We start from the raw sequence: 13434 nt of genomic DNA on the forward strand, positions 1-13434 counted from the left end.
TTCCTCTTGTCCCATCGCCTGTTCCTTGGGAGCAGAGACCGACCCCCCCTGGCTACCCCCTCCTTTCAGGGAGCTGCAGAGAGCGAGAAGGTCTCCCCTCAGCCTCCTTTTCTCCAGGCTGAACACCCCCAGCTCCCTCAGCCGCTCCTCACCAGACTTGTGCTCCAGACCCCTCACCAGCTCCGTTGCCCTTCTCTGGACACGCTTCAGCCCCTCAAGGTCTTTCTTGTGGTGAGGGGCCCAAAACTGGACACAGAACTCGAGGTGGGGCCTCCCCAGTGCCTAGTGCAGGGGTGGACGGTCACTGCCCCAGCCCTGCTGGCCACACTGTTCCTGACACAGGCCAGGATGCTGGTGGCCTCCTTGGCCACCTGGGCACACAGCTGGCTCATTCTCAGCCGCTGTCGACCAACACCCCCAGGTCCTTGTCCGCCGGGCAGCTCTCCAGCCGCTCTGCCCCAGGCCTGGAGCGTCCATGGGGTTGGTGTGACCCAAGTGCAGGACCCGGCACTTGGCCTTGGTGAACCTCACGCCATTGGCCTTGGCCCATCCATCCAGCCTGTCCACATCCCTCTGCAGAGCCGTCCTGCCCTCAAGCAGGCCGACACTCCCACCCAACTTGGTGTCATCTGCAACTGAGGGTGCCCTCGATCCCCTCGTCCGGGTCCCACATAGGTTGGGACCCTGCTTTCTCAAGCCTGTTCTCCATCTCATGCTACTACATAGCCACCCAGCGATTGTTACATTTACAGCTAATTCACGCAACCGCTTGTGCTATAGAACAAGAGAAGGAGCCGTTTCTTCTTCCTCCTGAGGACTTTTATCGCCATATTTGGTGCTCGACACAGAAGAGTTTCTTTTGGCGCACGTGATGTTGTTGCTTTTCTGTTGCCAAGAGAACAACTGGAAGCCCTTGGCATTCCTTGGCTCCGTAAAGCCGACTGCCCTGGCTCGGCTCTCTCTCTCTCTCTCGGCTGTGCAGGACCAGCCTCGGGCAGTGTCGCAGCTCGCTCGCTACGGGGCGCGAATTCGTTTAGAAATGTCTAATACAACAGGAGTTTATTCGACTATCGTCGCAGGCCATTGCGTTTTACTGGGGTTCCCCTTCAGAGGAAGCCAGCGGTTTGTGCTGAAGTAAAACGCGGCTCCCAAAAGTTGTTCGATTGCAGTTGGAAGGTATACAACAAGGCGGTTTTCTTGAATCACTTCCACTCTCCTAAAACCGTGCTGCATTTCCCATTTAACTTTTCCTAGACGTTTGATCCTTTGCTATTTGTTCTGCTCTCTTTGCTAAACCACTGCCAGATACTTCCTGATGCATTTTTCTCATGATGAACCCTACAGATTGTACCGAGTCTGTCTGATAAATCAAACAGAAGACTTTTTCCCCCCCCATCCTCGAGATAATTTTGTCTCTCCCTTCTGTAACATTTCCAGTTTTTCAAATATCCTATTTAAAGCAACACCACCAGAGCTGGACTGGGTGTTCTTGGTTTTTTATATCCCCGATTCTTAATGTAAATTAAAAAAAAAAATAATAAGTCACTTCTCTGTTCTGCTCCAGGGCTCTTGTCCTTCCCTTCTCGGTGCTGCCTCAACACCTACGCTGTCACTCCCACAAACCCACCGATAACGTAGCTGGATCTACACAGCTACTGAACAAATAATTATTTAAGCAGTCGCGTTAGTTTCTATCTACCCTCAATCTCAGAATTTTTTTTACGGTGCAGACTGGCAGGCAAGCCATCTCTCAGGAAGAAATTTTCTGCAGCTTGATAAAAACTGGCATCTTCGCTTTCCACTCTTTATTTCTGTTATAAAGTGCCGAGGGTTAACTATATGGTTAAACTAATCCTCGTATTAAACACGACTTTACAGACTCTTCTCACTTACATGACGAGACGACAGCAGGCACTAGGCGGTAAAGATGCCTCAAGGCAAGGTTTGTGGAGAAAAATAGCATCTTTTATTAGAACAATTCCACTAGAAGATATTACTCTCTGCACAAATCTCACCTCTTTTACGCCTTTAGAGCACCGACACCGCTAATTACCTTTACGCTGTTTCCATGATTTTGATTCTGCCTCTGCCTAGTAATTTTCTTCTATCTTTTAAAGTTATTCTGCTTAAAATTCCTCATGCGGCCTCTTTTTGCAGTCAAACGTGTCCAGACCATTCCCTGCCTCTGAGACGAGACCAGCTCGCATGGGAACGGCCCGCATCCACGCTCTTCAAGTGTTTTACCACCCAAACCAACGTTCGCATGCAGGCTGTATTTTTGGGAATAGCGCACTAATTCCCACACTGTCTCCAGCAATTGTTTGGGAAAACGCTAGTTGGCCCGATCCAGAACTGCGCCTGGGATTGCGCTAACGATTTCGCAGCGTCGAGGATAAAGCTCCGGCTCCTGGGGACATTTTGCGGCTAAACCTGTCTTGATTAGGAATGACGTTGCTTAAACATATGTCCGTACGTAAGTCATCCCAGTTAGGGAGCGTTGGTGTGCGTGGATACAAGTCCCTCCCCTCCCCAGCTCTGACGAGTTCCTTTGTCGGTGACTCGTATAACTGTCATTGTACCCTAACAGGTCTGGCACTTGCTGCTTTTTAATTCATGTTTTACTTTCTCTGCTTTTGACCTGGGGCCTCTTTTCAGGCTGCTGACCCGTTTGACCTCAGATCATCGGTTGCTTCCGCTCTGCCGCGCGCCCGAAAGGCCAGGGACGCGGTGACAAAACCCGAGAAGGTCTGACCAGGTAGTATTTCATCTCGCTTTTCTGGTTCTTCCTCCGCTTCCTTCAATTTTCGGTTTCTTCAGTCCGCTTTCAGCCACAGAGCAAGCAGAAGGTAGGGCTGCAGTTTGCACAGACTTCCCTCTCCTGAATTAAGCCGTCCGCTGTGGTGAGGGCAGAAACAAGTGCGCTATAAAGGAAAAGCTGCCCACCTGGAGCAGGCACCACAGGCACCACACGGAGCAGCCTTCGCAGGGGGAGGCCACAGCCTTTTTGGTGCCTTCATCCCTTAATAAATCGACTTTTCTGCTGGGTATCAGGGTAAACCCCTTCCTCTTCTCCGCTGCCGTTAGTTGTATGAGTTGCACTAAAACCAGGTAGGTTTATATGTGCTGTGGTCACAGCTCTCCGCTCAGTACAGACACGCAGTGACCTTTTCCTACACCATTCTCATAACTAGGAGCTTTCTTCCAGAGGTCACCTACAGCACCCTACCTCTGCCCTTCTGAATCGTCTTCCTGGACATCACATTTCTTATATGTCTTCTCAAGCAGCTGAACTCCTTATCTGTCTTGACGGAAGGACAGAAGGACTCGGGGCACAAACCGAGGCTGGCAATTTAGGCTCAGGAGAGAAACCTCGTGTCTTTAACGCGTCTCCTTTAACCGCAGCAGTTACCAATTAATTTTCATCATGAGGCTTGAATGGTTTATCGCTCTGTCTCCCTTTTTGCGTGATTATCCAGGAGGGGGTCGAGGACTAACGTAACCCTCGCAGATATTCCATACTTGCAGCTCCGCAGCGAAAACAGCAAGTCAGGTGAAAGCCTTGATAGAATTGTGTTGGCGGTGGGACCGACTCCAGCGCAGCGTTGTTGTTCAGGGGCTGGATCTATATCCACATCCCCGACCAGTGTAACCACATCAGCTCAAGGCTGCAGCATCAGCTGGTGCCTTTGAGTCCACGAATTCAAGCATAAAGTAGAGCAAGTCCAGAGGGGGAGGACTGCCCTCTTCTGATCGCTCGCTATATATCAAGTTGGGATTGTCCTGCCTTTATTTGACCAAAGTGGGTATAATACCCACCAAAAACGTAACACTAAACTCACTGGAAGTTTAGAAGTCCTAAAATCCCATTCTGTTAAATTGGAAAGGGGTGTCACTCAGACACCTCAGGGGAGAGTCTAACCCCGCCAGTAAGTGTTTGGTGATGTTGCATCTGGATTTAATATCTCGAAACCAGCATAGAGCGCTTTTCTGTGTCTCGCTCATCTAATACGGTGTGTATGCGTGCTGCAGAATGGCAACGGACCTCACGGGGGCTGATCAGCACCAGTGGCGAGACCTGAAAGGAGTAAGTTAAAGGATGAGTCCCATCAGCCCTCTGCACATGCTCGATGACTCTTGCTTCTGCTTTAAACTGTTGGGCACCATGCTCTCGGCCTGGGATCCCAGGCAGTTACACTGGTGTCTCGGACCTGAAACATCTCTGATGAGAACAGTGTGCTTGTGTCTCCATACGGCAGTGACGGACAAAAATAACGGAGAGACCTGCCAAAAAAAATATCCATTAACCTCCATAGGTCTCCACATCGTACTGGCTTAAGAGGCCAGAGAGTGAATTTTCTGTACTTGTTAGCACAATATCAGCCCCTCTCCTATGAAGACAGGCTGAGAGAGTTGGGGGGGTTCAGCCTGGAGAAGAGAAGGCTCCGGGGAGACCTTAGAGCCCCTTCCAGTCCCTGAAGGGGGCCTACAGGAAAGCTGTGGAGGGGCTGTTTGCAAGGGCATGTAGCGCTAGGACGAGGGGCAATGGCTTTAAACTAGAGCAGGGCAGGTTTCGATTAGACATTAGGAAGAAGTTCTTTCCAATGAGGGTGGTGAGACACTGGCCCAGGTTGCCCAGAGAGGTGGTGGAGGCCCCATCCCTGGAGACATTCAAGGCCAGGCTTGATGGGGCTCTGAGAGACCTGATCTAGTGGAAGATGTCCCTGCTTACTGCAGGGGGGTTGGACTAGATGGCCTTTAGAGGTCCCTTCCAACCCAACACATTCTGTGATTATCTCCAGCCTGACTTCTCTGTAAGGCTAGCGAAGGCAAGCATCCTGACCGCTGCAAATCAACTTAGTTTCCTAGGAAAGAAGTGAGAAAAGAGACTATGAGCTGACAAGCAGAGCACCAGCTTGGCGCTAAAGAGAAACACGTTTTGCCTTTGGAGCTCCCATTTGCCTGCTGAACGTTGCTGAGGGCAAAGCGACCCATGGGACTTGCTAAAGCTGTGTTGAAGCTACCGACCCACAACGTTACATCTACGTCCTGCTTGGACCCCTTTGCATTTCAAGTCACTCGACATGTGCTCTCACTGGCCACGTAACGCTAGCTGAATCATAAAATCTAACTCCTCCGGCAGGAGAGGGTTGATATTAGAAACATGATCAAAGAGAACCAATTACACGATGAGTTTTCACATCTCGTGCAAACAATAAAAGCCATAAACCCTTTACATCGAATGTGCATCGTATCGCTTTCCAGAATGCGCAGACATCTGGATTTGGAACCGTGTCAGACGTCTCAGTTATGAGATATCCGGATAGAGAGTTATGAGCCAGCTACAAAACCTTTGCTGTAAAGCGAGCTTTGGCACTTATTCAGAAGCTCTTCTGCAGTTTAAATTACAGAGAACCTGACTCCATCAAGATTTCATCAGTGCTGCTGTGAATGGAAGTCTCCAATTCTTGACAGCTTTCACAAACAAGATTTTTCTCTTTTCTGAGAGCAAGGGAACCTGAGTCCCTTGAAAATTCTGCCCTATTGAGCTTAGCAAGGTTTTTCCCAGTTTCGGCATATTTTCCTCAATCCGAGGCTCAGGTGGGCTGAGCCTGAATGGAGCCGCTGCCGAAAGGCATGAGAGAGAGCTGCGGAAGCCACAGACCTTACCTCCGCTCTGAGCCTGCTGGCCAGAGAAGAAAGCCATCATACAGCCATCACAGAAAGCTGTTAGGAACCATTCACCCTCGGTAAAGCTATGTCGGTTGTTCCTGACCACTTTTATCCACTTCAGGTTCTTGGAAACGTCTTCCAGGAGGATTTGCTCCCTTTTCTTTGCAGGACTCGAGCTTAGGCTGCCCAACCTGCGGGCTCGAGCAGTCCCTTCTGTCCCAAGGAGGGATTTGGGGTCCCTTTGCACCCCTGACGTTATTTAATGTCCTCATTTAATGCGCTCTCGGGGTTGTTCCTCCACCGCTTCAAGAGTCAGTTGAAGACAAAAGGTGCTGGCAGCCCCTAATCGGGAAAGCGCCAGCAGAAGCTGTTAGACGCTGTCAGAAGCAAAAGCCTCCAGATGCCAGCCCTCACTGCAGCGGTCCCCCGAGTCCCCGAGGAAAGCGCGTGGCCAGCCTGGAATCGGGCGCTGCGGTCAGCGTGTATTTTCTGCATGACTGAGCCCAGGAGAGTCCGTTCATTACCCGCCCTCACCCGCAGCCGCTCACAGACTCCGAATTGCAGCCATCGGAGAATACTCACAGAGTTAGCAGCGGTACGTGTTGCTTTTTGGGTACTTTACTTCCCAGCAGTGCACCCAAAGGCCTGAACAGCAAGACATTGTACATTTTCAACCGCTGACAAGCTCACGTGAATGGGAGCTGGACGTTATCCCTGTCCCAGTTATCTGGGGAGCCGGTGCAAAGTTAGCGAGCAAACCGGTGGCAGCACCAGGTTACTGTTCAGAAAGCTTCGGACTTTTTGAGTTCCCTTAATAAATCACATGCTTCTCTCTGTGAGAGAAAAGGCAGTCTCCAATATGATTTTTTAAATATTGCTGCAAAGCGTGAGCCTCCTGGGGTTTGAAAAACCACCTAATTTAGCAGGTACGCCTATCAGTTCAGCCCCACAGGGGAAGAGGTTCCTCCCCGCCTTCTTTGTCAGAGGGTGCCACGAATGTACTGTCGAAGGCGAAGGTGGGAATTTATATTTTTTAGACACATCGATACCATCCAGGTGGCCTCAGCGCCTGTGCAGTGTGGACCCAGGTCACCAGAAACAGCGTAATTCCCTTTTCTGCTCTACCCTCCGTTGCTTAAACACCAACCCAGGCGACCAAAGTGCTTAGCCACATGCACGCAGGCAACAACGCGCAAGAGTAATGATCCCTGTCGACTGAAATGACTCTGCTGACCTGCTTGACGATGACGTGTTTAACGACTTGGCTGGAGAAAACCTACCAGACGCGATTCAGCAAGGCAAAGCACCTCCCGGCTTGGCTCACGGGAGCGGGGGACGCCCACCGCCCCACAACCCCAGACCTACCACCGCTCCTCACTGCTCACACACGGGCCGAATGGGTGCGATCCGGTTATTTCTCCCTGCAGGGGGAAAAGCTCGATGTCAAATCACCGATCGCTGGTACGCCCTCGCCCTGCGGCTCTCCTGCGCATCACCGGTACTAAAAATGGAAGTCTGCTGGAGGATGTAAGGTCACAGCAGGGTGACCACCACCCCCCTGGGTGGTGTCATCAGCTGGAGTCCCCTGTGGGGTTGATCCCGTAGGGTTTCCTCCAGGCGGTGAGTGAGAAAGGCCAGGATCCCCACTTTTATCCGCTCCCCTGCAGAGGGCGGTCCGTCCTCGCCTAAGACCGCTCCCAGAGCTGCACAGCTCCGAAGTCAAACAGACTTTTAACCAGGAAACACAATTCTTCCCGCTTGCCCAGTGTCTGGGAAAGGGCTGCCCTCCAAAGCAATAGCCCCGGCTTGGGGACGTCCATCTCCTGAAGGAGACCTTTGTCCAGCCGAGGTCCTGCACCCCATCCCCACGGCACCCCAGACACTCCAGATGCAAACAGGCCCCCAGTACCTGGTGGGAGCCCCTGAAGCCACCACTCAGCTTCTTCCATCTGCGCTCAGCTCTCCACCCCCTTGGCCTCCTCTGTCCCCTCATTTCTCCCTCCACCCCTTCTTTTCTCAGATCCTGGCTCTTTTCTGGCCCAACAGGTCCAGAGGTCCAACAGGAGCCTCAGCCAGTAACTCAGGCGCGTGAGCTCGGAGTCTGCTCATCCCCTGGATGAGCTGGTGCAGGAGGTGGGCTCCTTGCAGGCTGCCACTCAGCCCATTCACGATAACTTCACTGCCCCCAAACTAGATCATCTTTCATGCTCCCTTCCAACCCGAACCATTCTATGATTCTAGACAAACCTAACAATTGGAGAAGAAAACCCCAGGATACTTCACTCTTTTCATCCACTGGTCATCCAGAGGTTTTATCCTCCCATTTTACAGATGGGGTTACGGACCCCCACACCGAGCAGGGGTGATTTTACCCCTGGGCGCTCAGCAGACCAGGGAGGAGCAGTTTGCAGAGCGAGTCCCAGAGCAACGCTCTGCCTTCCTTCCAAACACCACATTGGGAAATAAGGGTTGGCTAATGGAAGCCGAGTACTCCAACGGTGACGCTCTCTGAAGACGCAGCGGCACAGAGAGACCACACAGCTCCTGGGGCAACCACTCGAAGCGGCGGGCGAGAGGATGGAAGATCTTCGCGTTTACTGGCACCTACTGTGTTTGCGGGTTTGAGGAACACCATTTAGAGCAACAAAGTACCTGCTGCGGGAGAGGACCCTCGCCCAGTGGAGAGATGACAAACAGGTCTTGCCCCCAGTCTGGTTTTTAATGAGCCGGTTCAGTCATTGCGAAATGTCAGTCGGCGTCTCTGGAGACAGAGAAGTCACAGCCAAAAGAAGAAACTAAGGCTCCTGCTGTTCTGCCCCTCTGTAAACAGCTCTGTGATTAAATATTTCAGTTTGTAGCTCAGCAGCTCAGGGGCTGACATTTTTGCCACCGTAGCCTTCAGTTTCCCGGTTGTTTTTCCATCAGAGACTGAGGGAAGGCACAGCCTGGCTGAGGATTAAGGGCTGGACGCCGCCACTGCCAGCTCTCTGCAGAGGCACGGCTCCCCGTGCCAGGACCGTCTCTATTCCCAGCTAAGCCTGTCCCTCTGCCGCGGAAGGGTGAAGAAGCTCACCCAGACCAGGCAAAGCCCGTCTGGCTCCGGCAGCACTCGGAAGGTGGTGGGGTGCAGCTCCAGAAGCAGACAGCAGGATGAGATGCACAGTGGCTGACGTGGCATGGGCGACGTGAGCCCTTGATTTGCTGCTAATTTTGGCCAGAAAAGCTAATTTCTCTGCGTCTTTTTGTAGGGAGAGAATAATGAGCTACCTCGGTTGGTGGGACCACAGAGACCACACTGAATTACCCGCAGAAGCACTCAAACGTAAGGCCTGGTTTTGCTGCAGTGACAGCCTTTTCAGCCTGTGATGAACAACCGTCATCTACCATCTCCTCTGGAGAGAGAGGCTTCTCTTCCTCCTTCCTTTCACAACGGCCAGTTGCGTGGGATTACACAAGGAAAATCCGGAGGCCCCTCCAAATTGTTTTTAACTGTCTCCAGGAGGATTGTCTCTTGTTTCTAGACCTCCCTGGAGAATGTTTATCTACACCGGACAGATAGCAGGAGCCCGCACGTCCCTCTTGCCTTGCCTGGCCTTCCTCACACCCATCTGTGCCAAACGATTGGCTCTTGAGCCTGAGGAGACCTTCTCAGTTGAAGGTCTCCTCCTCCCCAGCAGTCTCTGCTTGGGGGACTGGTGAGTCTTCCTTGGTAGGATCACAGAGATCGGGCGTTCTCAGGGTGGTATGGCCGTAGGAGGCGAATGCTGCCCATCCACAACCATGGTTAGGCTCATCAAACTCCTAAAAATATGGGCTACTCGCTCTGGGATAGAATAACTCGAGTATCGACCACCTCCAGCAGGCGGAAAAAGCAGACGATTTGCATGTGGACAGCTCGGATCCCCTGTGGTATCCCGGGCTCCGTGTGTTTTTATTCCTACAATGGTGCCAAGAAGCTCTCATCACGGAGAAGGAATTCACATCTCCAGGGGCGAAGGAGGCTGAAGAGATGTGGCTGAGCTTTGCGATGAGAGGGAAAGACGGAACGATAAGGGTGGAAACAAACCTTCCCAATCCAGAGGCCTGGCGCAGAGGCCCCCCCGGGCATTCAGCGTGTGACACACGTGTATTTCTATACGTGCACATGGGCACAGACGATCTGCTGTGCCTGGCTGAGCCCAGTTCACACACATGGCGTGTTCCCTTTCATCTTCCACCTCCTGCGACGCTGTCGAGTGTTCTAGAGGAGGACTTACCGGGATGACCAGCGGCCCCCCCCGGCACCCAGCCACTCGTGAGCACAGGTGCCTTGCAGAACAGAGCAAAAATGCTTCAGGCTGAAAACATTTTCTTCCCTTAGTGCACGTCAGTGCTCAGCAGGGAGGTTTCATCACCTCTGCGTGCTCACGTGCTCTCTTCCCCATCCCATCTCCCATCGGCAGTGTGTTTTCACTCTCCTCCTCCTCACACGGGGAGATGCAGCACCGAACTTGTGCGGGGCAAGAGTTTTTTTACTCTGGCTCTGTCCTGGGCACTCCTGCTGGCACCGAAGCAGTTAACAGTGGCCAGCAGGATTTGGGGGCAGACAGCATCTATTTTTTAGGGGAATTTTTCTTTATTAAACTGTTTCGCCACCTATTTCACCCCATCCCTCTGACATCCAGCCACCCTATTCTCGCTCCGTGAGCGGTGGGGTGACAGCACGGAAACTCCTGTCCCACCACCCGGCCCCGTTTGCCACCGGATGGTTCCTCATCCTGGAGCTCAACCTCCCTTTATAAACCGGACCTGGCTGAGTTCAGGCTGTTCCATCGATCTCCACTTCCCTCCCGAAGTGCCAGCGGGACTGACAGAAACGCCCCAGGATTTTGAAATAGTTACTGCGATAACCACGGAGAAGCAGCCAGCCCGGCGCTCCCTGCTCCGTCCCGGAGCCACACAGCTCCTGCCGGAAGGCACGGCATTCCCAGGGCATTTGCTAAGCCAGCATTGCGCTTCTTGCAATGAAATGCCAACCTGCAGCAGAGGAGAAAGGACAGGGAGGGAAAAAAAAGGGACCACGGTCGGCATCGCACCCACGTTTGTTAAGTCAAACACCAAACTGGTTTGTGTACGGTTAGAAATGCAGACCAGCGGCTTTTAAATAGTTGTAAGAATTGCCCGGCGGTGCCTGGATGGTTTTTGGTGGCAGTTACGGAAGGAACTGCCGTAACAGGCAGCGAGGGATGGAAAAGCCATGCCCGTGAGACAGGGCATCCCCTCCTGCTCCCCGGGCAGAGCTGGCAGGAGGCGTCCGCAGCACTACGGAGGAGGTGGTGGCAGCCCCAGGTGCCCAAGCAGCCCAGGGGACGCGAGACAGGGCTGAAGGTTCTGCGGAGTTTGAAGATTTTGCATTTTTAGCAGCTGGCTTGTGACGGTGGGTTTGGCCAAGCTGTGAGGTTCAGGCTGCTCCGCTGCGGACTGTTTTTATTAGACTTGGCACTAGACTTAGGCAGTTCCAATCCATTTTATAAAGTGGCCTTTTAGTGGAGAGCTGTATAAAAATAGGATATCACGAGAAACTGCTTATTCTTAAAAAAAACCCAACAAAATCAACTCAAATAAATCACATTTCTTCCTTCTGCTATCCCCGATCAGAACCAATCCCCCACACACCGGTTATTCCTACCTGCTCCACTCTGCAGCCTGGACTATCCCAGTTTTGTTTAATTCCCCCAGATGTTTCCACCCCCACCGGTGTGACCTAGGTAGGAATTCCCAGGAACAGAAGCCCGCACACCAAGCTATTCCCACGCAGAGAGCTGGCAGCCAAGCACTCAACCAGTCGTCAGACGTGCCCCGAGTGGTTCTCACCCACGGACACCGAAGCACCGAGAATAAGTTCAAATCCCACCTTGACGCACTTTTACCGACAGCTACTTCCATTTTCTGGGAGGACTATTATATATCGCTTAAACTTAAAACAATATACTACCTGCGTGTACACGCACTTCATGCAACAGTGACACAGCACAGCAATTAATTACATTTTTAGGTCTAGTCTGTCCTGTCAAAGACGTACTTGGGTATACTCTCTCCGAAGCTTAATAAAAATTTATACAGACTTCCTAAACCACCTTATTTTCACCACAAGACTAATCAAAGCAACCCTTTTGTTGCAATCTATTCTGCTGCAACCCAAGAGCCGATGGGATAAGACCCCGTGAGAAAAGGTTGTCTTTTTAAGACAGATTCTCCTTTTTTTTTTTTTTTTTTTTTGGATAAATAAAATCCTACACTTTGAATTTAGCGACGTGATTGTCATAAAGCAGCTGCGGCAGCGGCCGGATGGCCGTTCAAAACACCGTGGTGAGGAGGGTCTCGGAAAGCGAAGATGCGCTTTGAGAGGACTACGCTCACCCGACTATTGTGCTACTTCAAAAAAATCAACCCCTGCCTTTGAAAATGCCAAAGGCAACCATTCACGAGCAAACACCATACGGTGTATTCGCCCTCTTCCGATTCCTCTTACCATCAATAGGAAAAAAAAAAAGAGATAAAAGGAAAGAACATTCCCGACCTGAAACGACTGCGTGCCGCGCTATACAGCGCTCTCACCGCAACCTCTCCAAAATGCTAGATGGTGGCATGAAATTGCTCAAGTACGTGGTTTTTAGATTAAAAAGGGCAGAAAGGATCATTAAGCGGTCCAGTCTCGACTAGCTCCATTTGTAATCCTCAGCGACGCTGTGTTGTGGTTTTACTTTGGGGTCCGCCTTGGGCTTGCGGCGGAAAGACTTCCCGGGACGTCCCCAAAACCGTATTTAAAAGTAAGCTGATTTTTTCGTGACTCTCATGGTAAAGCTCCGAAGATGGGGTTAACGCAGCTTTGCGATGGCGTTAACAGCTGCTGAATCCCAACACGATTAAAAATAAACTGCAGTAAAAATAGTCACGTATTTGTGACCGGGGAAAAAAAAAACAACAAAAACAACAATCACCGGGGCCAGCAACTGAAGCATCGTTTTGACATTTATAAGGTGTTTTGAAGAGCAGCTGAGCAGGCAGTTGCGCTCTCGGCTCCTTGATGGATTCCCAGTCCCCGACTGGTGTCTGCTGGGTGGCTGCAGTGGAAGGACAGACCCCTGCATGGAGGCCACCACCAGCGGCTCCCACAGGTTCAGGGACGGGGGATGCTGCTCCCTCTGTTCGTCAAATAAAACCATGCAAAAGGCCGGCCACAACGGCTGGCACCCACGAGGGCACTTACGTACCTGATCACTGGCTTAAATGCCAGCCTCTAAACTCGAGGTCCTCCTCGGCTGGGAGACATCTGCAGTCCCTCTGCTCTTCTCTCAGCCGCCAAGTCCCCTGCGTTGTCATTGCGGTGCCTCTCCGTGTCACCAAACAGGACCACATCGCTCGCTCCTGAGCCTCGGAGATCGCAAGGAGCATCCCCTGTCCCTCCTCCCTCTGCTCAGCACGCCCGCACCAGCACAGCTCTAAATCCATGAGTCCGCCCATCCCAGCGCCCCGTGGCCTCGGTGCCCCAACACACCACCTGTATTATTAACAGCAGCCACCCTCCCTTTTTTCTCTTTTCCAAATCAGTAACATCTGCCGGTTTGCCGAAACGCCCGACGGTTAACCTTGCACCGAAATGATCCTTCAAACACCTGCAAGAGGAAGCAGTTTGCAGACGTCACCGTGCGGGTGGCGAGGTCTAAATCCCCTCCCCGTGATGTGAAATACCACCCAACACCAAATAGTCACCCAATACCGCCC

This window comes from Rissa tridactyla, chromosome W, assembly GCF_028500815.1.
Source record: "Rissa tridactyla isolate bRisTri1 chromosome W, bRisTri1.patW.cur.20221130, whole genome shotgun sequence".
NCBI classification, from domain to species: Eukaryota; Metazoa; Chordata; class Aves; order Charadriiformes; family Laridae; genus Rissa; species Rissa tridactyla.